This window comes from Patagioenas fasciata, chromosome Z, assembly GCF_037038585.1.
Source record: "Patagioenas fasciata isolate bPatFas1 chromosome Z, bPatFas1.hap1, whole genome shotgun sequence".
Classification (NCBI taxonomy): domain Eukaryota; kingdom Metazoa; phylum Chordata; class Aves; order Columbiformes; family Columbidae; genus Patagioenas; species Patagioenas fasciata.
In genome coordinates, this window is record NC_092560.1 from 28,034,964 (window position 1) to 28,061,320 (window position 26,357).

Here is a 26,357-nt window from a genome sequence, read left to right on the forward strand (position 1 = left end):
AGAAATGGTTATTTCAGTACTGATAAGAATTATTACTGAGGAGCCCAAAAGAACTCCAATGATGAAGTATGTCAATGTGTTCCTGAACTTTAATGAAGTTCTATTAATTCATATTTAGTATTCATGACAAGCACATTCAATTTTCTCTTAGAAAGTTGGAATACTGTTTCATAAAACAATTCTGTAAGTTAAATCCAACTTCCTAACACAATCACATTGAAATTCCATAATGACGAGAGAAGATAATCATAAAGAATAGCAGTATTACTGGGCACAAGGGGTTTTGCAAAGATCTGCTTACCTGTGCCACTGTTGTAGAAAACAGCCTATGATCCTAATCATATGAAATGGATGGTTTTCAAGAGAGAATCCTGCATTACCTACCAAGAGTTCTGCCTGCAGAAAGAGCATCAGTGCTTGAAAGCCTGAAAGTGAATATGCAATATGACAGACTGCATTATCTCCCACATTATCATTCACATAATTTCTGCCTCTGGTGAAATGAAAAACACAGAATGTGCTTTCACATTGAAAGAATTGATTCTTACCATAGATGCAGAACTTCAGTTTTATTACAACATTTCTCGTAACTACAGGCTTGGGCCAGTAAAAATGCAGGTTACATAGAAGCAGTGTAAATATATTTCAAATAAAATAATTTGAGTTTAATTTAAAGTACACATGGAGTCACCACAACTACCAGCAAAACAAACTGTGTTCAGACAGCAAAGCCTATGATACCCAGCCACTAAGAAAAAAAAAAGAAAAAAAATGCAGCGATTAATTTTCAGGCACAGGTTATTTTACTGTTTACAGTTCAGAACGCTATCTCAACAAAGTTAATAATATATATTTAATATAATTTCATATAATATTTCATATGATGAGTATATTGAAAGAGATGTACAAAACAGCAACTATGCAATCAATTGGAAAACACTTTTTTAAAAGGACATTTGTGAACAGCTAAATCACAGCTAATTAAGATGGTCTTTATGTTCTGATTTTTGTGTAGGGACATGTATACTTAATTTGTACTACTTGAGGCGTCAAATTTAATTCTTCTAAAACAAAACCAAGAAGAAATCTGATACTAAAAACATTAAACACATTATCAAATCTTGTTCCTTTTTCCTTCTTTTTTTTGGACAACACTACTTTTGATAATGCATGCTTTAAGTGTGTATGTTTTAAGTGGATGGTGCTCCCTCTCTGTGCTGTTTTCAACCCAGGTATCAGTGAAAAATTTCCAAAATGAAGTGAAGGAAAAATAATTCCAAAGTTTCCTGTGCTGCAATTATCGTTCTACACAGAAGTGGAAACTGGAATATCCAAGAAACTGTAATACAATACTATGATTCTGATGTAAATAAACTTTTACAGCTTTTTCGGAACAGGCTGCTGTATGTTGGCACATTCATCTGTTAACTGTACCTTGCAGTACTTTTAGCACTGACATTACAAACTACATTCCCTAATTATGGAAGTCTTAACAAGACACAACACCTGAGATAAGTAAAAGCAGATTACTGTCCCTATTTAAGAAAGAAACAGATGCAGTCAACAGTCAAGCATCAAGCAATGTACCTGAGAAGTGGAAAAGGGTAAGGGTAGAAAACCACACACCGCTAGTCATACTGAAAAGTTAGTTTACTCTTTCAAGAAATACTGTGAATAAATTTATATGTACAGAATCTTGATCTAAATTTACACAAAATTTTATACATGCAACAGATGTGAGGCAAAGCACAGAATCTACAGAAAAGCATTAAGATTGGGTTTACTTTGTGCAAACAAAACCATTTAATGCTGAGTTCCCCCAGCCACTGCTGCTCAGAGAGAAATCCAACCAAGAGTCAGCCTTGGGTTTTAAGTTGTAGTTCCTCAGTACTTCAAAATCAAAGCTTGCAAGCTTTGGCCATGGTTCATGTTAGCTCAGTGCTTCACCTATGCTGTTCCTGTGTAACAGGGGAGCTGTGGAATCCTGAGCACCTGTTTTAATCTAGATTTTGTATTTCAGTTTCAAAGCAGAAAAATATACTATTCTATTTACTTCTTTCCACTAATATTAGGCAAACTAAGTAACTTATACAAAGAACAACCAAGCAAATACAGCAACAGAAAGTGATCCCAATCCTAACAAGAATCACTTAGTTAACAGAATATTTACTAGCATTATCATAAAAATAGAATTGTTCATTTCTTCATTCTTTCTTTTTCAGAAAGGTAAAGATGATTACATTATACTACTCATTAACCTCCCTTTTAAGTAAAACAATCACTTCAGAAAATTCTAGTTTTCCTTGCCTATTATGCTATTAATTTGTTTGGAAACAACGCCAGATAGGATTAAATGAAAAAAAAAAAATAAAAAAATCTGCTATCTTCCTTTATGATAGCAGTCACAGAGGAAAAAAACAAACAAACAAACAAAAGGCTTTTTCTCCCTTTTCTCTCCCTTATTCTGTTACATTGTTTTCTTCAGGGAATTTGAAGAATGAACAACAGTGTACCAAAAAGTCAAAATGGTCAACAGTAACATGTCACTTTATAGACAAATTGCAGGGATGCCACTTTATTCCTTTCAGTAGATTACCTTTTTAGGACCTTGGAGGTAGCAAAACACTCTGAATAGATCATGCCCTCATTTCTTCACTATTAATCTCTCCCCTCCCAAAGTAATGCTTCATGGGTTTTGTGTATCAGATAATATAAAACCAAAGGCAACAAAGCCATGTGATCCTTTTCCTCCTCAAAACACTGTGCTTGTTTTATCTCACAACTCCTACTAGTAGTCTAGTACGTGCTATCCCTTTGAACATTAAAAAAAAAAAAAAGTTCTGATGATAATGGCATCAACCAGAAACAACAGCAGTTAAATTCTCCCACCATGAAGCACAGAACATACTGGAGTTGGAAAATAACTGCCATTTTCAACTAATATTCAGTAAAGACCAAAAAATGCTTTTGGCACAAAGCACTGGCATCTAATTATCATTTTGTTAAACTTCCAAACAAAGCAATATTATCTTACTACAATCCTTAAAGCATTTAAAATTGCATAATGATAATGTCAAAAGAAAAATTTAAACTGTTCTATTTGAAGAAAGGCTGTTTTAAGGCACATGGAAAAAATCCACAAATTATCATTTGATAGCTTCAACATACCTTTCTCAGAAACGTAATCAGTTCAATTAAACTTATTCTCTTGACACACATACTGAAGGGGTAAAAATCTGAGGAAAGACTTGAGTTACTTGTTGTAAATTATAATGGGTTTTGCCACCCAGCATATTTGTCTTTAAAAAGGGCAAGAAGGAGGACCCGGGTAATTATAGACCGGTCAGCCTCACCTCTGTCCCTGGGAAAGTAATGGAACAGCTTATCCTTGGTGCCATCTCAAGGCACATCAGGGATAAGAGGGTCATTAGGGGCAGTCAGCATGGCTTTACCAAGGGTAAGTCATGCTTGACCAACCTCATAGCCTTTTATGAGAATGTAACAAGGTGGATGGATGATGGCAGAGCGGTGGATGTGGTCTACCTTGACTTCAGTAAAGCCTTTGACACAGTCCCTCACAGCATCCTCACAGCTAAATTGAGGAGGTGTGGTCTCGACAATAGAGTAGTGAGGTGGGTTGCAAACTGGCTTAAAGAGAGAAGCCAGAGAGTGGTGGTCAATGGTGCGGAGTCCAGTTGGAGGCCAGTATCTAGTGGAGTGCCTCAGGGGTCAGTACTGGGGCCAATATTATTCAATATATTCATTAATGATTTAGACGAGGGAATTGAGTGTACTATCAGCAAGTTTGCTGATGACACTAAGCTGGGAGGAGTGGCTGACACGCCAGAAGGCTGTGCCGCCATCCAGCGGGACCTGGACAGGCTGGAGAGTTGGGCGGGGGATAATCTGATGGAATTTAACAAGGGAAAGTGTAGAGTCTTGCATCTGGGCAGGAACAATCCCAAGTTCCAGTATAGGTTGGGGCATGACCTATTAGAGAGCAGTGTAGGGGAAAGGGACCTGGGGGTCCTGGTGGACAACAGGATGACCATGAGCCAGCACTGTGCCCTTGTGGCCAGGAAGGCTAATGGCATCCTTGGGTGTATTACAAGGGGGGTGGTCAGTAGATCGAGAGAGGTCCTCCTTCCCCTCTACTCCGCCCTGGTGAGACCACATCTGGAATATTGTGTCCAGTTCTGGGCCCCTCAGTTCAAGAAGGACAGGGAACTGCTGGAGAGGGTCCAGCGTAGGGCAACAAAGATGATTAAGAGAGTGGAGCATCTCCCTTATGAGGAAAGGCTGAGGGAGCTGGGGCTCTTTAGTTTGGAGAAGAGGAGACTGAGGGGTGACCTTATTAATGTTTATAAATATATAAAGGGTGAGTGTCACGAGGATGGAGTCAGGCTCTTCTCAGTGGCAAACAATGATAGGACAAGGGGCAATGGGATCAAGCTGGAACACAAGAGGTTCCACTTAAATTTGAGAAAGAACTTCTTCTCAGTGAGGGTAACAGAGCACTGGAACAGGCTACCCAGGGAGGTTGTGGAGTCTCCTTCCCTGGAGACATTCAAAGCCCGCCTGGACACATTCCTGTGCGACCTCACCTAGGCGTTCCTGCTCCAGCAGGGGGATTGGACTAGATGATCTTTTGAGGTCCCTTCCAATCCCAAACATACTGTGATACTGTGATACTGTGGATCAGCCTACCTTCAGTCCTGCAAAATCAAGTGCTCAGTTTTAAAGCACATTTTTTCTAATTTATAAAAGGGTGCTACCTTGATCCATCTATTTGTAATACGATTCGGAAATAATTAAGAATTAAGATGTATTTGTACATTGATAGTGCTGTTCTCACACATGCTTACATTATCTCTGGACATCATGATGCCAGTCAGCCATGCACAATCCAAACAGTTTATAAATATTATACAACTGCCTACCATGATGAAGCCTGTAGCTACTGAAATTGATTTGTATCAACTATTTGCTTATAAAGAAATGGATTATCTCATTCAGTCTTAGAAACCATAGGAAACAATCAGAATCTCAACACATAACCAGCACTTTTTCATGGCATCAACTTTCTCTAGAGTCAGTTTTAGGAATCCTGTGTTGGCAAACCACTAAAACAAACTGAAAAAGAATTAACCACATTCATGTTAAATATTATTCTTCAAATTAAGACAGCCTTCTCTGTTTGCATCTATTCAAGTTAGATCGGTTTTACACTGTTTCTTGTTGGTATTAATTTTCAAACAAATTTACCAGGTAGACAGCAGAGGGATTCCTTTGTTTTCTACAGAATCTCTTCACAGAAGCCAACACAGATATACTAAGTATGTCCGGCAAATGCAGGCAGACAGCTTGGAGGAGGAAGGCTGCAGAAAAGCAAGGAATCACTATCAGATACCCTCATGAGCAATGGCAGAAAACCAACAAACCAAGATGTAAAGCCATTAGTGCACTGAGAAAAAAATCCTATTTACTCTGGAGGTTCAGTCTTGTCTCTTTGAGCTTACATTAAAACCAAAGGTATTTATTTTGGATTAATTTACACAGTCTGCTGGTTTAGATTAACACAGACATATCTAGTAAAGACTTCGGTAAGATGGACTCTACCATCACTAGACTGATATGGATATATTTCCTTTCTCCGTATCATTCCGTCTTCTGTAAATCCAAATCAGTTTTGTCATAGACAGGTTTCCTATGCCACTACTCAATTTAGCACATCCATGGATGCCAGCCTGCACAGTGCCATCAAAAAATTAACAGTGCTGATACATCTAGAACTTTGCTGTTCTCGGATTTATTTTTGCTTCCTGCAGAAATGTAATTACTTCTTTCAAGGAAACAACAGGTCCAAAGAACCACCACTACTGCAACAAACGCCACTAAGTGCTTCATCTGCCTGTATGGAAGTTCCTGGTCCAATACAATGCTTCTGTCCACACACCCAACTATAAGTGAATACGTAAAACTGGACTGTTTCATACTAGATTGTAGCTGAGTATGTTTCAAACTCATTCTTTTTTGCAATAACTGGGAAGACAGATCACAGAATCATAGAATACCAGGTTGGAAGAGGCCACAGGGATCATCTGGTCCAAACTTTTTTGGCAAAAGTACAGTCCAGACAAGATGGCCCAGCACACTGTCCAGCTGGATCCTCAAAGTGCCCAATGTTGGGGAATCCACCGCTTCCCTGGGGAGCTTATTCCAATGACCGAATGTTCTTATCATGAAAAAATTCCCACGGGGGGTCTCCATCACATACTTCAGACCATTGTCCGATCCTCAGAATCAGATGAGCCTCCACAAGACTTCCTCCCACAAATAGAAGCCAGTCAGAAACTGCACGCTTGTGCTCACCTTCTCATCTAAATGCATTATAGGACAAAGGCAAAAAGCAGTGCTGGTTGGTTCCTTTACTATCTTAGAAACTCCAAAGCAAATGATTGTGTCACATAATACAGTCTTAGAGTTTCATTATTTTGTTAACCTTATGTTTTAAATGGGAAAATTATTACGCAACTACAGTATCCCATGCATGACAGCAAAGCTTTCGGTAAAGCCTGGTTTTATTTTCTGCTCCTTCTCCTTGCCAAAACATGGCATAAAATTAGAGAGAAAGGAAAACAAAATGTGGTTCATAGAAAACGCACATGTGATATGATCAACGCAAACTTTTCCAGGTGCTTAAGAGAAAACAGAGGCATACAACAGCATGTCTATCAAAAGTGAAATCTTATTCCACTGAAATCTCTCATAGTTTTGTTTGGTTGGAGATTTTCCTACTTCCAATCAGGACTCAATGTACTGCCAGTCTACCATCTTCGTATCACTTCTTAAAATGCATCTCTCTCCATTATACAACCCCTAGGAAGAGTAGCTGTTCTGTCTTAACATGGTTTATCACTGAGAACTGAACCTGCCTGTCAAACATGACCCGCTCCACACCCAGCCACTACAATGCTGCAAGCCAGAAGAAACTCCGCTTGAGATGGAGAGGGCCTTCAGCAGAACCACCTGAACTTACCCACACAGTTCCCAGCCTGATGTTAATGTGTTCATAAGAAGCATTATCTCCTCCATGCTTAGAGGTTTTACACTGAAGTTTTATTCACAATCATAATTTAAGTATTTATTTACAAACTATTATGTCTTCTAGTAAGCAATCTGGAAAATAATACATTTATCCTTAGCCATGAAGTTGTTTGTTCTGTTTTTAAAAAATGCCCACTTCTCCCAGTAACAAATCCCTTTTAATTCGGGGGTTTTCATGGGGTCTTTATTTAGGAACCCATAATGCCTGCAATGGGGTCCCTTCTGCAAAACACCTCAGTACTAAGGAACTCTAAGTCTGCAACCACTGTCAAGAGGGCAACCTTGATGTATTTGATGGGGCAGGAGGGAAGAGAAAAAAAAAAAAAAAAAAGAAAATGAAATGAAATGAAATGAAATGAAATGAAATGAAATGAAATGAAATGAAATGAAATGAAAGAAAGAAGGAGAAAAAGAAAAGCAAAATAAATGAAAAGGAAAAAAAAAAAGAAAAAATAGAGAGTAGGGAACACATATTCAACAGTAAACCAGTGTTTTAAAGAAAAAATAAAACATGCAGTTCCAAGTATATTTTTAAAGAAGAATTCAAATTATGTTATACACCCCTTAGCACACCACTGCCATGCATGTGCATGGACACAGTGAAGAGAAAAAAAATTCCTTATTTGTTTCAACTTGGAAAACATACTGCTGAAGAGGGATAAAACAGATCTGTAAAACCAGTGGAGGCATGGGCATGAGTGAACAGGCACTGATGGTCTGCTGTCCCTTTCAAATCAATTATTAAGAGGTTTTACACAAGAGGAATAGGCCAATTGAAAACAAAAGGACATGGTGTTTGACACAGAACACAAGTAAGCAGATCATCTCCTGCCACAAAACGCTGTGGATGGCAGAAGGATGCTGGAAAAATGCGCAGAAGAGTAATTCACTAAGATTTGCTGAAAACTCAGAACCCCCATGTGGCTCAGGGAGAATAACGACCTTTTTTCCTATCATGTGAAAGACTAAAGGAACTGCTGAATTCACCAGGAAAAGGACATATATTTTTACTTTCCAGTGAACAGAATTACATGGTTCATATTGTACTTTCTAAAGTGTAACTGCAGTATCTAGACATGTTTACATCCGTATTCAGTAAAACACCTTAATTACTAGCATAACCAGGTTACCCTTCTTCGAGTATTACATATACTGCTAATGTCTGATGTAAGTCAGAATGAAGATTTATTATGTTTATTGGAACAGCTAGTTTCAAAAAAGGCTTTTTATTCTGCCAAGACCCATGAGGACTGCCACAGATGAATGCTTTCTAGAGGGCTCCTCTCTGAAAGCATACTGCTTCTTCAAGAGGTTTCAGTCGTTTTGCATGAGTGATTAATATTATTGTTCCACCTGAGGTTTTCCTTGATGGTTTGGTGTTTCAACAAGCCAATAAAGAGATTTTTAAAGAAAGAGAAGCTGACTGTGGTGCAACAAGAACCAGCAGATGAACACCGACACTAGTCAAACTTACTTTTGCCCTTTAAAGTTATAACATGACAGTTGCTTTACAACCATCATGTTGTAAGTATGTTGTAAACATGATGCCAAATTTAAAACTTGGCATCAAATATTCTAATGGGCAGGTTTGCCCCCAAAACAAAGCCTCATTTGACTTCACGGCTAATAGAGACATGGGATTTCACTCTAATTTCTGCATCAAATATAAGTCTTGAGCTAGCCAAAAGCTTTTCTTTGAGATAGCTATGAAAAATGTTTCCATCTAAATAACTCAAAACCTCTCAGGGCTGGTCATCCATGGACTCTCCTCACCATGACTGAACAATGTTGACCCATCTGTCCATGGGATGTACCCGAGAATTACCTAAGGACATCATCCTCAGTTGAAAGTTTAATCTGATCTTTGATACAAAGATATACACACTCAATTTTTAGATGCAGCAGGTCATAACTTGCCTATGTTCTACCTTTCCATTTACTTTCCTGTATCCTTTATTAAAATCACACTAAAAATCTGCCATTTCTTGTTAAAAAACCTATAAAATATGCTTGATTCCAAACCATAAATATTTGTATGTTCTGCTTTACATTCAAAGAGTCAACTTGTCCAACGATTCTTTCAACAGTTGTGCACAACGTACAATAATCACAGCTCTACACTGCTGCATATAGCTCGAGATAGTGTCTTTTACAATTACTTCAATACAAAAAAATACAGAGTGCTAATGTAAGTTTTTTTGTTCGGGGGCATGGTTCATCCTATGTTTTTCAAACCTGAACTGTTCATGTGTTCACCTGTTTTCCTTGTAAAACCAGTAAATGAATATAGAAAAAAACACACAGTGTTTTCGGTTCAAACAAAGCAACATTGCACAGATTGTGATATCCCAAAAGCAAGCTGAGGCAAAAGTGTGAAAACAGGAAACACTATTAAATTGCTTAAAGGTAGAGTATTATACTGAAGAAAAGTAAATTGGCATAGAAGTTCCTTTCTATTCTTTCAAGACGTTGGCAGCATAGAGAAAACATTGCACTAGTGGAGTTTTTAAACAGACAATTCTTATTTCTTATAAATACTCACTGCAAAAAACAACAGACATCACTTTAGACTATTGCACTAGTCAACCACAGCTTTCTACACAGGTAACAGGCGAAGGCAACAGCAAACCACACACGACACTGAGGGTGAGTCAGTATTTTGGGTTTTGACTTTTTTAAAATCAGTTTCACGTTAAAATAATTTTGTAGCTCAGTGTTGAGAGCACTCTGTTTAAATGTGGTTTCTGATGTACGGTTTTGGTTCAGTCTTCCTAAAAAGCTACTGTTGGAGGCCTGGTTGGTTATTTGGTGAGATACCTTATGCAAGCTGCTGTATGGTGACCTGCCTGCAGCGGAGAGGAAGACAAAGCCTCTAGCAAGCGAGTGTTGGCACTACTACACGCCAGCGCTAGCTCACTGACTCAGGGCACTACAGACACTGTCTTCTCTGGCACTGGTTACAGCAAAAGAAGCTGTTCCCACACTGGGAGCATGCACGCCTGAGAGCTTCTGCATCAAGCTGCTTAGGCACAAGCAGCTATCACGGAAAAGTAAATCCTCCCCAGAATGAAGCTGCATCAGCTCAGTTTCAGATTTTGTATGAAATGGTTTCAAGTTTCTTGTTCTCCTTCAGCCACTTCTGTGGGCTCAGTTTCCACCCCAGCCAGTGTCGGAGCCGCAGGAACACTATTGTAGACATGTTTGGCGTATGAATGGAGCAGCAACCGCTAGAAAGACTTAAAGCTGCACTAGAGCTCTCACCGCCAAGCTGAATTATAATACCACCAGTGAAACGGCACTCATTGAAGAAGTGGTTGACAAAGGAAACGATGCGCCAGGAGCAACACTCCGAAGCCAGGTAGGCGGGCAGAGCCGGGCATGCTGTACGGCCTCTCCCGGCTCCTCACCAGAAGCCACGGTGCTGAGGACACCAGTGAGAAGAACCACCGTGCTCCCCCTGATACGGGACAGGCCACACGTCAGCGTAAGGCATTCAAAACCCGTTTCCTGAGCTTACAGTTATCTTTCACTCCGCAGCATCACCGTACGTAACACCGTGGCCGCCTCATGGTGCCTGGGCATGTTTGGGTTGGGTTTGGTTTGCCTTCTCTCGAACACACCACAGCCCCCCCACCCCCGCCCCGGCAGCAGCACTACGCACACAGGACCGTGAAAATCTGCCGCTCGTCCCCAGCCCTGACACACAGGCAGTGCCGGCTGAAACTTTACACGGGCCGCTGCCTGCACCGGCAGGAGCGTCCAACCCAGGCAGCAGAGCCCGTCGGGACGCGGTGTCGGCCGGACGGCGGCAGCCCCACACTCACCCAGCAGCAGCAGCTTCAGCTCCCGGCGGGCGTCCCGCTTGTCCCGGCGCAGCTGCCGCTCGATCTCCGCGCTGATGCGCTGCGACTCCTTTTCCTCGGCGGAGAGGCAGCAGCCGGCCATGGCCCTCATCCCCCCGCCGCGGCAAGGGGCTGTCGCCTCTTCTGCTGGCGCTGGAGGGGCCGCGGGGCCGGGGCGGGCAGGTGCCGCCTCCTCCCGCCGGTTGATTGCAGGAGCAGCCAGGCCGCCGCTCGGCGGGGCGGGAACGATGCTCCTCCCGCAGCGCTGGGAGCTTGGGGGGCGGTGGGAGACACCGCGCAAGCTGCGGCGCCCCGGTGCACTGGGGAGGCCGGGAGGGAAGAGGACAAGGTTATTTAAAATAAAAACCCTCATACTCATACAAAAGCCCCAAGAGTATCTGAAAAAAACCCAAAACCAAACAAAAATGAAAACAGACACACCTACAAAAACAGCACATACCCAAAGTTAGGAAGGGGGTGTTTGCCTGGGGGGGTGGTCTGCCTGCGGGGTGTCATCTCGCGGTCGCCCCGTTTCCACCTTCGAGGCCGCCTGAGGGCGGAGGGGTGACCTCAAAGATCAGTATTGTCAAGTACCGTATCTAGGGCTTTCTTTTCCCACCTAACACCCCTGCCTCTCAACAAGGATGGAAACTGGGAAAGGGAGGGGGACATGCTTGCCTTTGGTGTTGGCTGCCTTTCATTCCCGAGTGTTTTTGGACTTAGATGTATGTCACCTATTTTAACCTAGCATTTAACTCGGTGGCTTTTATTTTGTAAGGAAGACAAGCTTGGAAAATCTTCCCCAGCTACATCCTACCTGCATTACTAAAACCATCATCTTTCAGAGCAGCTACAAAGCATGAACCTGGTGCCCTGTCAATGCCCTAGGAGCCTGTAAGTTGTAAGTCTCATGTAAGGCAACAGTTACTTTACTTCTGCCTCCTACAAGAAGTTCAAGGTCTGCGGTAACACAGGTATGTTGCAAGTAGCAGCAAAAGACGTGTACTATTGCTTTATATAGAAAACACTGACAATACAGAACAATTATCACTGCCTCCTTTGAGGACATGGAACTGAAGCAAGCTGCTTGTCTACTGAATACCAAAGAGGCATATATTCACTTGTGCTTAAATTACAAATATTAATCTATGCTGAGGACGGTCAAGGTGGAAACTCCTTTGGACTAGAGATCCCAGGCCTTCATGACTTATTTCAGTTCAGCCCCTTCTGTTCTCTGGACGGAATCGTCTGCATAGCTCCTTTTAGGACACACCTGTAATGTAGCATTGCATCATACTCCATGTCCCAAGGTTTGAGACCATTTGCAAGTTTGCAAACACTGGAGAATATAATATTTATGACCTTCTAACTCTACTGAAGGCCTGCAAAATCAGGACATGATTTTTAAATCTCTTGTCAAGGTTATCTCAGGTGTAAAAAGCATTTTTCCTGTTTGGTTGGTGCTTGGAAGGGGAAAGGAATACTTGCTGCACAGGGGGCTAGATCCTCAGGCTTATAACAACACCACGTATGCATTTATTTTTTTTTCCTTGGCTTTGCTTTCTCTGTGCATCTGTTCAAAGGTTCCTTAGAGTTTGATTCTTTACTTTGTCATCCTCCTGTCATTTTTTTCTCTACTGGGTTATTCTAAAGAAAACAATCATCATAATGATACTTGAACTTTCGAACTTGCAGAGATTTAAATCCATTTAATAACAAGCAACAAGCTTTTGACTAAAAGGTTTACGCAACAGCGATAGGTGAAAACACTAGCATATATAAAGATATACAAATATTTATTTAAACAAACATCGGTGATTGATTAGTTGGTTTCTTCCCCACATTTGTATGTATTTATATCGTGAATGTAAAATATTTTTTTAGATCAAAGCTTAGCATTTCTAGGTCCATGGAAAACAATTGTCTCTGCCTTTGCCAATTAAAATATATGAGAGTAAGTAATTATAAAGCAATTGCTTCATAATTTGAAAGATGAATGTTTTTGTACTTCTTAGCACTAGCAACTTTTTATAATACCTTCCTGGCATAAGAAAAAATGCAGGCAGGTTTTAAAGGAGTCAGGATCCTCTGAACTTGCCGATCCTGGAGTTTCATACAGATGTGGCTATTTTCTGAATAATGTTATTCATTGTTAGTGCAAGTAAATATTTGCCTTGTCTAATAGTATTTGAGCACCAGTACATACAGTTTGAGATAAGTGTCAGAACCAGGGTTTTTTTGTGAACTACAGAAAGGTGTACACAGCAGTACAATTCCCACTAAGCTGACAACTTTGAAAATTCACATCATACCCTTGTTCCCACATTCGGGTTGGTTCTCCAAGGGAAAAGAGTCAAAGTCCAAATTTATTCTTACTGCATATCTCTTACCTTTATTATTATATACCTTTATATTCAAAAGCAAAAATAATTTTCTACAAAAGAGCTTTAAGGATTGCACTACACGAGTTTTTCCTCTGTGGCTCCACCAAAGTACCTCAGTGTAGGAGGATACCAATTCCACCATCCATGCTGCTTTAACAACAAAAGCATCATACTGGAAGGGAGGAGAAAAGCAAAACTACACAAATTCCCATCTCTTAAGGGTAGCAGGGTTAGGCTTCTAGATGTGAGGGGTGTTTTGTGCCATAGCACAGACAAGTTCTTGCACTGCTTATGGTTTGATTATCCTGTAGATGAGTAATAGAACTGTGCAGATTACAAGGCTATCAATATTTTCTGCTGAGCTCCTGAGGGCATTGTTTATCCAAAATGCTGCTACATGTCTCTTGGTATAGCTGAAAAGAAATACAACCACTGGGAGTACCTGGCAGCCACTTTTGTTTGTAGCAGCCTCTAGATCAGGGGAGTCCAACTCATTTTCACCGGGGGCCACATCAGGCTCGCTGTTGTCGTCAAAGGGCCAAATGTAATTTTAGGACTATATACATGTAGGAATAGTCACTTTTTTTTTTTTTTTTAAGAGTTACATTCCAAGAGGCTGTGCAGAACATTAAGTCTCGGTGGTATTTTCTAAATCAGTTAATAGCACCCAGCACATATCCCTCCAATTCCGTTGGCTGATCCACCATTAACCAGATGTATCCACTCCCACAGATACAGGCTTCTATGAACTCTTAACAGTTTTGAGAGGGCTACTAAAAACTGAGGGGTGTGTAAAAAGTTGATGTCAATACAGTTGTTCTTGAGAGCAGGTGAGATTTCAGAAGTAGGATTCAGTTCTGAGCTGGTTACACTATAAATAACCATCAGCGGTGAAAATTCTGCCCTCATCTAAACAAAGGGTATGTTTTGCTAAGGGTAGGTTTGAGATTTTAAAAAGTCTGATGTTATTTAAAAATGCTTAGAACTCTCACATCTGATTGCCTGACATGCCCATGTTGCTGAAAAGTAGTGGAAAAAGCTGTGCTCATGTGCAGCTGGGAAAAGTCTTAAATCACTCTCTTAAGCGGGGCAGAAGTTATGTTTGGCCTCATGGAGGACTGTCCGAAATAATTTTCAGTGAACATCTTGTAACAAAATCATGAAACACCTACAGATACCTCCCTCGTTCTTCTGCTTGCACGTTGTTATTCTTCGGTAGCAAAGCTGTGCAAAACCATATACTGCTGTTTCCTGCTGATCAGGTTTTCACTGTTCTTACGCTTCCTTAAGAATGAACATCATCCACAAATCAGGAGGGTACCAACTCAAACCACCAAGAAACAGTGCTCTGTAACAACTGGGCAGACAGTGGATATTGTGGTTTTGGGTAGAGGTGAATACCTGGAGAACAGCTAAAGCAGAAGGAACTTTTCGATGTTTCATAACCTCATATTTTATCAGGTGCTTTATATGGAAGTATTTGGTTGAATAAAAAAGGTACTGAGCATAGGAGTGGGACAGATCATACTTTAGAAAAAACACAAGCAAAAATGTATCAGTGTAGATTCAATGAGGGAAGTAACTTCAGTTTTGCTGTTTTAAAATTTTTTTTCAGTGGCTCTCAATGGCTTTTGGGGTATTTTTGATATGGAGAGAGAACTTCAAGGCAGAATATCTGATACCAGTACTATTTCAGTTTTACTCCTGAATTACATATACATTTCTTAACTATTTCAAGGTAAGAATATGGTCTTATCTACTACGGCTGAGAGAAGTGATAGGAGAGCATTGAAAATTCTGCTGTCATTCACTCAAGAAGCACTGAAAAAAATGAGGATTTTTTTTTTTTCTGGTCCTTCATAGAACATGGTCATTTTAACCTGTGAAAAATGGGTACAGGATTTTTATTTGGTAGCGGTTTATATCCACTTTTCTTAGGAGTAAACAGCTATGTAAGATACAGAGATTCAAAGACAAACAGACCCCAAATGTTATGCGTATTTCAAAATTGGGATATTAAAATAAACTCGATTTTGCACTAACAGTCATGTGTGGCTTTCTTTTTGGGCTGAGTGGTTTAGTTTCTATTTGTTTTGTTATTTTACACAGTGATAAATTTTCACTCCATCTGACTTGTTTATTTTCTTTGGCACTCTGTGTACTTTGTGCATGTCATTGCCCAGTAACTCGCAGTAGCTGCGCTCCTTAAAAGGAGCAGACTCAGAGAAACTTTCTTACTGGCCCAAACAAATCTGACAGGTTTAATGACCCCAAATACTGGTGCAGTGGAAAATATCCTATGATTCAACCACCTTCCCAGTACATGTTATTTAATATACTCTTACCTTTTAACAGGAATGCCTGGATTAAAGGATACCAATTAAAGTAGTGCTTAGGAAGTGAAGGATTAATTGGATAAAAAAATCACAAACCAGTCTAATTCTAAAAAAGCAAAACTGGTCCTTGGAGTAGGAATACTTCGAAAACAACCAGCTGCAGCAGCTGAAGTTTCTTTCTAACAGATGAGTGAGACTTATCATAGCCAAATTTTGCAAATTTAATTGCATGGTGGGCTAATCTCACCTTTGCAATGTGAAGTTATTGACTATACTAGTACCACAAACAAAAAATGATGAGAGTAAAATAAAAATGCTCGTGTACCTTATGTCATGAGAGAAATAAAAAAGACATGTAAAAATATGATTAAATGCGGAAGCAAAGGAATTTTCAGATTATCGTTCTGGTAAGTGAAAGGATAAGAGAAAGACTCCTCTCTTAAATGCAAAAGGTTTGGCCACAGAGGAAAATTTTCCTGAGGAACTCCACGTGTGTGTGCTGCTGTTAAGATTTACTGATATGGTGTTTTGTAAAGGCTTGTGGTGTGCAGGAATAAAGGAGTTAATGCACATTTACCTGTAAGTCTGAGATCCTGTTGTGTGAATAAAGGTATCCCGTATTTTTCCTATTAAAACCACTAATTAGAATTAATGTTACATAAATGTTTCAGTATCTATGGAGGAATTAAACCTACCATCTCCTGTTACAGCAATGATTCCTAACAGCAGTCTTCAAATTCTGTCACATGGAAGTATTTTACAGTGCTTATAAAAACACATTAAATAAATGCAGGTTCAAAGAGGGACTTAGAAATATATTGGATTAAAAGATGTTTTGGAAAAAAACACAAATTTCTATTGCTGGCAAAAACAATAAACTTTTCCAATTTACTTTTTTTTTTTTTTAATTGCATAGTCTAAATTTAATTAAAATTAATGCATTACCACCCACAAAAGCCTGCTTGGATGGGCTGTTTTTACTCCCCGTGGTCCACCACCCGTATCTGCAAGGCAAGAGTGTGGTGAATCCATTTCCACTGGATGACACCAGCAGAGGTGGAACAGGAAACCTGATCATATCCCTTCTCATCCTGTTCTTCAGTTTATCATAAAGCATCTAGCAACATTCAGGCAAATGTTCTGAAAATTTATCAGGGTGTTTACTTGTGCTGACTAATGGTAGCGTTTAATTAATTAAACTACGGCTGATAGTACCACAACAGCGGCACTGTTCCAGTCTTCTGTTTTTTCTCTTGGAGTTCATGATCTATTAACATTTCACATCAAACAGAACAAGACTGCCTCAGAATTTTTGGCTGCAAGCTATCTGGGCCTGTTTTAATTCCTTCTCAGTATTATTCACAATTATCCCTACTTGCTAATGGATTGGAAAGTATTTAATCACAGTAATGTGACAGCACCTCACTATATCAGTATCTGGTGTGCCTGCTTCATAAATTCTTCATCCTCATGTTTTACCCTTTGTTAAAACCAAGTAGGATCTATAGCATTGTTAATATATCCTAATGTACTTTAAAATATCTGCCTTTTCAGTGTCACCTTATCCTTAAGAGCTGTTGGTATTTAAGTTTCCTTCTAATATTTTCTGTACTCGCTAGCTTTAAGTTCCTGTGGTTAATAACTAGCTTTTGAACTTTTCCTATATGTTGCATTTCCATTCCCTTCCCTTTGCTACTGAGTCAAGATGAACTTTTAGCCAAATCTGTCCTGTTACTGAATCTTTCTTTTTCTGGTTCTAATAAATTTCTTAAAAATTGTGTCTTTTCTTTGCAGTACTTGGTGCTTATTTTTATCCCATATGTCACTCATCATTTTTCCTAGCTCAGGTAAACTGGCACTTTTGAAGTATCAGATATATAATTTGCTTCCAGGAATTCTCCTTTCTTGCGTGTAATAAATGCAGGGAACTGGGGCTGTTTAGCCTGGAGAAGAGGAGACTGAGGGGAGACCTGATCACTGTCTACAGCTACCTGAAAGGAGGTTGTAGCATGGAGGGTGTTGGTCTCTTCTCCCAAGTAACACATGGTAGGACAAGGCCTATCATGACAGGGCTCAAGTTGCCCCAAGGGAGGTTTAAATTGGACATTAGGAAAAACTTCTTCATGGAAAGGGCTGCCAGGCATTTGAACCGGCTGCCCAGGGCAGTGGTGGAGTCACCAGCCCTGGAGGTGTTTAAAGGACACATAGTTGAGGTTCTCAGAGACATGGTTCAGTGGTGGATTTGGTGGTGTTAGGTTAATGGTTGGACACAATGACCTTAAAGGTCTTTTCAAACCTAAATTATTCTAGTCGGATTTTTATTACAGGTTTCTTTGCAGTAACTGGCTTCTGGTCTGATAACTCATCTTCATTTTAATTTAGTTCTTAAAAAGGCTACTTTAGACTGTATGCAGTGTTTTAAAAGTTCCTGCACATCATTTTTAGAAAAAATAAAAAAAAAATGGTTTCTTACAGTCTAGGTTCACATTCCCCTGAACACAATCTCCTAATTACTGCCAGGAGCTTTAGCAGTAATTGGTTGTATTCTTGTTTAATTCAATGATTTATAATATCCTTCCTCTTTCCCTTTCTATTTCTGCCAGCTTTGGTGTTTGTTGTTGTTTTAGTTAATGCACTGGTTTAAGATCCCCAAAGCTTTGCATTATCAGGTGCTAAAGACAGAGAAGAGGTGTGTTCAACTATGAATGCCAAGCAGCCTATTTGATGCACTCTTTTTAGAGCAGGAGTTGTAATCAAATGTATCTACTCTATTCCTGTAAACCCCTCCATCACACCTATGCCGTGCTACAAGTATCAATGTGTGTAAGTTGTAAACCATGTTAAATGAAGAGCTCTGAAAGCTACTGTTAATATATAAAACTGGGTTTGTGGATAAGGGTAAGGAAGAGCATTTAAAAGAATCACATAGGGATAGCTGAAATAAATAGAGCCTGAATTGTTGTGAGACTGAATTTTTGGCAGAATCTAAGCTGCAACTGGAGTAAAAGGAAATTCTGAGATTTTATACCACAGCAGGATTTAAATTCTATCCCAATAGTATCTTCAGAGACTCAGAAGGAATATTTTAGTAACACAAAAAAATAATGCCTGTGCCCACTAAATATAATCCCCATAAAATATTGGGAAAAGAATTGAAATCCTGTCTTTAGCACGAGTTATGTGGAAATTTATAAGCATGAAAAATATCAAGATGAAAGGAAAAGGCCTGGAGCTTATAATGTGGTTCAACAGTTGTAAACAGGCCTTTTATGAATTTACAGCCTGTAAAATACCATTGGTGTATTTAAGATCAAACATTCAATATATGAAGTTCTGCAAACCAGGCAGTAGAAATAGAGCAGATAATTGCCTACCCATTTTAGTTGTCACAAGACTGCAAAACATTAATAAAGACAGGTTTTGGATTTCTTCAGCTGAAACAAGCAAAGAAAACAAATAATCTGGGAAATTAGAAACAAAGTTTCTGAAATTTTTTGAAGTAAATATTCAAAAAGGATTAGACATGATATGTGAAAGAAAGTTTGACTTAAAAAACTAGATAAATACACACTGATTATTTTGTACCATGGAAAACATTAGAGCTACTGATAATGTCAGCAGCAAGGCCAAGTCCTGTCTATGTTGGTTTATTTCAGAAGAAAAAAGGATAACTTACCTCAAGTTAAAAAAAAAAGTGTATTCAGCTGGGAGGGAAGTGGATTATCAAAAATGGCAGCCAAAGCTGGAAAAACATACGTACTGTCTGACTGGTAAAGAAACAGAAATACCAAGTGATTCTAATTTCCCTTCATAACATTTTGAAATAGCTAAACACTGTGCCTAATGAGATCATAGATGAAATAAACATCAGTTGTATTTAAACTGTGTTCCCTAGAACATAAATCAGATTTAAACAACATCTAATTGTGACCAGCGTATGTTTAATAAAACAATAGAATAATATGTACAACATTCTTGGCTCTTCCCTCTTTATCCTGATGACAAAAAAGCTGGTGTTACAGATTACTGTTTTGTGTAGGAAGTGACTCAAAGAAGATCTGGCAGTTACCAGAATACTTCTTTGAGGTTCTCAGGCCAATTATGGACAGGCATTTTTGATAATCATGTATATATATTTATATGTATTGAGGGAAACAACTCTTTGCATGCATAGAATTGTACTAAGCCATGTTATAGGCAAAGTATAAAACATTTAAAGAAGTGCATAATCAAAATAAAAATAGGAGAACATGCTAGTGTCTTCTTAATGTCTTTGTGTCATTCAACTTGGGTGTCCCTCCAGACAGAAGTTAAATATTTTCTATATTACAAAAAAAAGCTGTTCATTACAGAAAACATCAACTGTGTAGTTATCAAAGATAATCTCATGTCTAGTCATGAGAATGTGCTGCCTATTTTGCCTGTGTCTCCAGCTAAGAGCTCAAAGAGCTCATTAGACTTTATCAAGTTCACACTAATGAACTCCACAGTCCGGTTTGTAGGTCTGCTACCATGAGTATCATTAACGCAGTTTGGGTCCTATCCTGGATTTGACTAAAAGGGACCTGAAAGGGGAAGACCACGTAATGCAGAAGCACAGGGGGAAGCATGGAGGAAAGAGGCCTTTCTCCTATAATACTATACGTAAAGTATTTGAACCATGCCATTTCAGAATAATTGGTACTGTTGTTTTTTTCTCTTGAGTTGACCTACCTCTTCTGAAGTTGCACCTATTCCTACTATTCAATTATGAGAGAATCATAATCACAGAATCACAGAACCATACAATAGTTTGAGTCAGAAGGGACCTTTAAATATCATCTAGTTCCAAACCCCTGATGTTGGCAGGGACATCTTTCACTGGACCAGGTTGCTCAAACCTGGCCTTTAACACTTCCAGGGATGGGGCACTCACAACTTCTCTGGACAACCTGTACCTCACCATGCTCACAGTAAAGAATTTCTTCCTAATATCTAACCTAATCTAAATCTACCCTATTTTAGTTTAAAATTGTCACCTCTTGTCCTATCACTACACTCTGATAAAGACTTCTTCCCCATCTTTCTTATAGGCCCCTTTAGGTACTGGAAGGCTGCTACAAGGTCTCTCCAGAGCCTTCTCCAGGCTGAACAACCCCAACTCTCTCAGTCTGTCCTCACAGCAGAGCTGTTCCAGCCCTCTGATCATTTCCGTGGCCTCCTCTGGCCCCTCTCCAACAGGTCCATGTCTTTCCTGTACTGAGGGCTTCAGAACTGGACACAGGACTGCAGGTGGGGTCTCACCAGAGCAGAGGGGCAGAATCACCTCTCTCAGCCAGCTGGCCCCACTGCTTTTGATGCAGCCCAAGATGCTATTTGCTTTCTTACGTTATTCATACTGTAAACTAAACAGAACTTCTAAAAATTATAGACTTATATCTAAAAGTGATTTTTTCCTGTTCTTTGGAAGGAAAACATTAAGTTGAGCTGTAATGAAGTCTGCCACTTTTTCTGTTCAGAATTGCAGGCTTTGAGTTTCTGTATATTTTTAGGTCCAGTAAGCCTTTCACTAACTCTCTGTCAAACAGCCATTTTAATATCTATAAAGTCAACAGATCAAACCAATGTGAATGCGGTTTGTGGCATTCTCCCAGAGTCTGTGTCCATGCTCTTGCCTCATTCTAATTCTGCAACAGGTGCTTTCTGCTAGTGCCAGTAGGCAAAATATATTGACATGGTGTCATATAGAAACTTGATATTTGATTTCACAGAGTTGGTGGAATTGAGAGAGACAGATATTCAGAAGACATATCCAGGTCTGACAGAGGACCCATTAGTGGTGAAGGAACAAGTCAAAATGGGACACAAATGTGTGAAAAGTCTGAAGTGGTAAAGCATTTTACCACAGTATTTATTACAGCTACACAAAGGCTTGGGGTATAAATCAATGTAGCACATCAGTGCTAGAACTAGGAGACCACTAGCACTCTGCCTATATTTTACATATTGAACTTTCCTGTGGGACTCATTTATCCCCATACCTCTTTCCCTTATCATTTTCTGACATTTTTTATTGTAAGTGTGACTTTTCAAGTACTGCAGGTAAACTAAATACACTTGTGACATCAGGTACTTCACTGAATAAAGACCTATAGTAGAGTTGCAGGTCCTGATCTATAATGGATGAGAAACCCTTCTCCTATTAACCTGTAGAATTCTCTTGCATTTCACACAAACAGTGATGTTAGAACAAAAAACTTGACACTGCTTTTCCTTATGCCTTCTGCTTGCAAACTTTAAACATTCATTTAAAAGCTCTGAGTCCAAGTAGAAATGGGTACTGCGTAAACCTGAAACATACATGGTTTTATTATATGAAGTTATCTAAAATATAAAAAATTAGTTCAGTGACCTAAGTCTTGGCAAGCAATGAAATTCTAGTTTGTGATGTGTTCTGCACAAACTTACTAACACATGGGTAGATAAATTTTGGTTGCAGTAATACTTACAGGCCATGCACACATCCCACCCCACCTAATTTGCCACCTGGTTTACACAAAGGATGGCACATGTCATATTAATGGAGGGAGGGATGAGCATGTATGTATGTTCTTCATAACGTGATTATCTCTGATTACTGGGAAAGTGCTGTTTTTCTTGTAGAGCAGTCACATATAGAGTCACATTGAGAAACTCCAAGAAATCACCTCTCTCATGTTGATAATAACCTGAATATACGTTTTCAGTGTCCCCCAGACTGCATGTCAACCAGAGACTCTGTTGTTGGATCCAACAGGCAGAATCTCCCCAACACTGCAGCACCTGTTATATGTGACAGGAGTGTTAGGGGTAGATGACGCACAGGTGTTCAAAATCAACATATTCTTTAGTTGGGTTACTGATGTACTTACCTGGAGCTCTGTAGACTGTATACTCTAATTACTGTCAGAAAACGACACTAACAGCCTGGTTATTGCAATACCAGTCATCCACAAATTAGACATTTTTCTTTCAGAAATATCATTATTTTAAAAAGTTGATTGAATTGACATGAACAACCATAGAGACTACCTGATGCCATATGCAAGGCAGAGAAAAAAATGCAATGGGATTTTAAACTTTTGATGTGTGATTACTGATGGAGTGCAAGGCTTACAGGGGAAGGAAAAAGAGAAATCTGCTGAAAAACTGAGTCTTTCTTCAGGGAAGAAACTTAACATTGTGCAACTTAGAATACCACTTCTTAGCTGCCCAATGTGCCTAAGTTAGGTAATTGCTCTTTCAGTGGCACCAAATGTCCTAAGCTCACTGAAGCTGGGACCTCTGGAAGGGATGGTGATGAAGAAACACACTAAGTTGAAAAAATAAGTCCATTTGTCCAGGCTGGTGTGCCTGTGAGCACCCTGTTCTGGGAGCTGAGGCCCTTCTCACTCAACAAAACAGATAGAGTGACTCATTGAGCTACCAGATGCAGGGGATGAAAAGCATCATCTTACTAAGTCAAGTGGCAGCAGTTTAGCATCATCAAGAGCATTAACTTAGGGGCAGCTTGTAAAGTAATGCTTTGTACGGCATTCAGCGGCTCATATTAGCCATGTGTCAGAATAGCGGGAATGCTGCTCTCACTTTGAATGCAGAAACATCAGACACTAAGACTTTCTGGGAAAGGTGCAAACCCTCTGCCAGTGGCAAGTCATGCATGAGAATGATCCAGCTTCTAGAATCTGCTAAGTGCTTGTTTTTATGGTATTCACTGTGTTTGCTGTGCTAAACTATATTGATATTATTGATTTATGTGTTAAAACATGATATTATTATGCAAGGAAAGTATTTGATTATGTTTACCTCTGGCTGTTTGCCTCTCAATTACACTCAGGTTGCTTAACTTAGGCAAAGTCAGATAAAACAGTAAAGTTCTAAAGTAGTTGAAGAAAAAATAACAATGGATTTTACATTGCAGTCAATTTCTTGAGCTGAAATAAATCAGGTCCTATCAGTAACTGTGAAGGTTCTACTATGACATTCTGAGAAAAACAGCCATCAAGATATTGATACAAATCAGCATTTAGAATAAATCAAATATTCTACAGCATGTGGTAAAAGATCAATTAACCTCTAGTATACAAAAATCACACTTGTGTGCACAGTTAACTGACAGTTTTTAAGAGACTCCAGATACTTCATCTTGAGATAAATGGACTTTTATTTTTAAGGAGAGAGTGATTCCTCTTTATAATAAATGTATAAAAGTGCAATATCTTAAATATTTACTGCATGCAAGTCTTTTTTTTGTTAGCATCATATAAAGTAATCTTATGTAATAACTTATCTCTGCAGGAATACATTTGAACTTATTGTCCAATTAATGCATCTCCAGTTGACTGCCAGTCTGATCATTGCATTAACCACCTCATACAGGACTGTAGGAAAAAAAGCAGATTTTCAGTAACATCTTGGCAAATACAGTTCTCTATTGACAATGCAAAATGACATATTAAAATGCGTATTTTGGCCCACATTAGCCTATTATATCCTCCAGTTGCCTGTATTGCAGCTACAGTGTTATAGTTTTGTTTTCTGAAACACCTATCCCTCAAGGCTAATTGGATCTGCCCCTGATTACAGGAACTTTCTGAAGCTGTCATTTTTCACTATTTCTCTTTAATTTAGCCAGTATAAGCAACTCTTGAATCATTACCAGAACAAAATCTGATACGTCAAGCAACCTTCTCTTTATGGCAAACAGAATAAAGGAAATACACAGAAAATTAATCAGAACAAGATGGCAGAAGGAACATGAAATACAATTAAGCAAAAAGTGTGGTCTTCTTCAGCTGCATTACATCAGCTGTTCAGTTTTAGCAGACCAATTCACATTCAACTCACAAGGATCAGAAAGTTTTCCAGAGTGTACATGCATAAAGCAGTGCTGTAAAAATATTTCGTTTCGATGGCCGGAAGCAATTGATGAGCGTGATAGAAGAGTATGAATGGAGAAGGAAGAACTGCCTCGGACAGGGACATAGCAGACCTTTAATGTCATGCATGGTGACAACGCATTTTAAATACCTTAAGATGGATTTTTTTTTGTTTTTTTTCCAAGTTCTTACTGGAAACTAATACGATTTTTTTTTTTTTTTCTGTGAGACAAATGAAAGCCCAGTTATTGTTTTTCTTCATCCCTAACACCAAGTGTGATTTGTTGCCTTCAGTCTGACTGCAGTTTGGTTTAGACCATATATACAGACACTGCTTATTCTTAAAGGGGAAGAGAGAAGAATTTTCCTTGTCCTATCATTCCTTCATCATATTTTATTTTTCAGGATAAAAATGCAATCAGGACCTTTCAAAGTGAAAACAGCCATCCTTCCAAGCCAGAATAGCTAATAAAGTGCATAAAATGAAGGTTTTATTAATAGATACTACATGTTGCTCAGGACTAGGTTTTGAAGGGAGGACAACGTTACTCCTTTTTTTCCTAGCTTCTAAGCCTTTTGGCCACACAATTCTACCTCTTCCTTTCAGTCAGCTCACCACTTGTCTCACCCATTGATTAGGCAAATTGGCCAAAACCCCTGAAAATTTGACTACTAAAGCGGGCAAGAACAGTGTGGATTCTCACCCAGGCTACTGGCTGGCCAAGTGGGGAGGGAAAACCACACGTGGCTGTGAGCCGGGAACTGAGGAGGTCCAGTAGCTCTTTCTGGCAGCTCTGAGAGGGGCCAGCTGCCTCGATACAGATGCTGGTACAAGATGCGTTCCTGAGGAGCTGACAATTGTATATTTTGTGGTGGTCTACAAATACGCTGGAAGTCCGAGGTGTATGGGACAGGATCCTACAAAGTGGTTGGCAACTGGGTGATACAATCATAGTATGTGATGTAAGGTTTTATCACAACTATGCACAATTTATCACACAGATAGTTTCTACATCTATTTAACGTATCTAAATATCACCACTTACACTGTATTTTTGTTGACGTTATCTTCACTGAGACATAAAGATAAAATAAATCCTCCCCCCCTGATTCTGCAACAGGAAAGAAAAATCAGGAACCATTCACTCAAATCCTTGCTTAGGCAAACTGTTTGGACTTCCAGAATCTTCCTTAAACTGTTGTGATCACACAACAGAGAACAAAATAATTTTTGCAATTGGCCTGAAATTCTGTTTCTTTAGTAATGAAGGTTTGAGATCCACTGACTGTTGACCAGATACGAGCCAGAATCCTGAAAAGCAACATGTGGGCATCTCTCCATTATTTCTACCATCACACAGGTGAACAAAAAGCTCAAATAAATGGTTTGTTCTTGCAGTGCTACTGCAATCAGCCAAAAACCTGAAGAAATTCACCTCTCTGTCTACACATTCTGAACGTTTTCTATTAGTGAGATCTAGACTATTATTTATTTTCCTCCATGCTTCCAAGTTTCTGTTGTACGTGAGCCAAAAAACCCCTCTAATAATACTGTCAAATGTCTGTTTCCACTGTAACAAACCCTAATGTTCTGAATGTTCTGGCTGTAATAAAGATATTCTGGAAATTTTAATATTTAGACAATGAGAAGAGAGCACATATAATTAAAAAGTAATAATGGAATAATACATCTAGCCAACACTTATCATATTAAGAAGCATTTTGGGAGAACAATAAGCCCAAATAATATTTCAGAAAAGCTGAAGTTCAAGGAATGAAAATACTATGGTA

At 39.3% G+C, this 26,357-nt stretch overlaps 1 protein-coding gene across 1 annotated transcript in view; it reads right to left on the minus strand.

Moving 5' to 3' along the window:
* The window catches only part of LOC136115411 (guanine nucleotide-binding protein subunit alpha-14-like), a 77,216-nt gene extending 66,067 nt beyond the window's left edge, over positions 1-11,149 (minus strand). Inside the window, exon 1 of the mRNA XM_065861521.2 lies at positions 10,932-11,149. The gene's annotated coding sequence lies outside the window, so the exon portion shown is untranslated. The remainder of the gene's footprint in view (positions 1-10,931) is intronic.
* Positions 11,150-26,357: the final 15,208 nt, after the last annotated feature.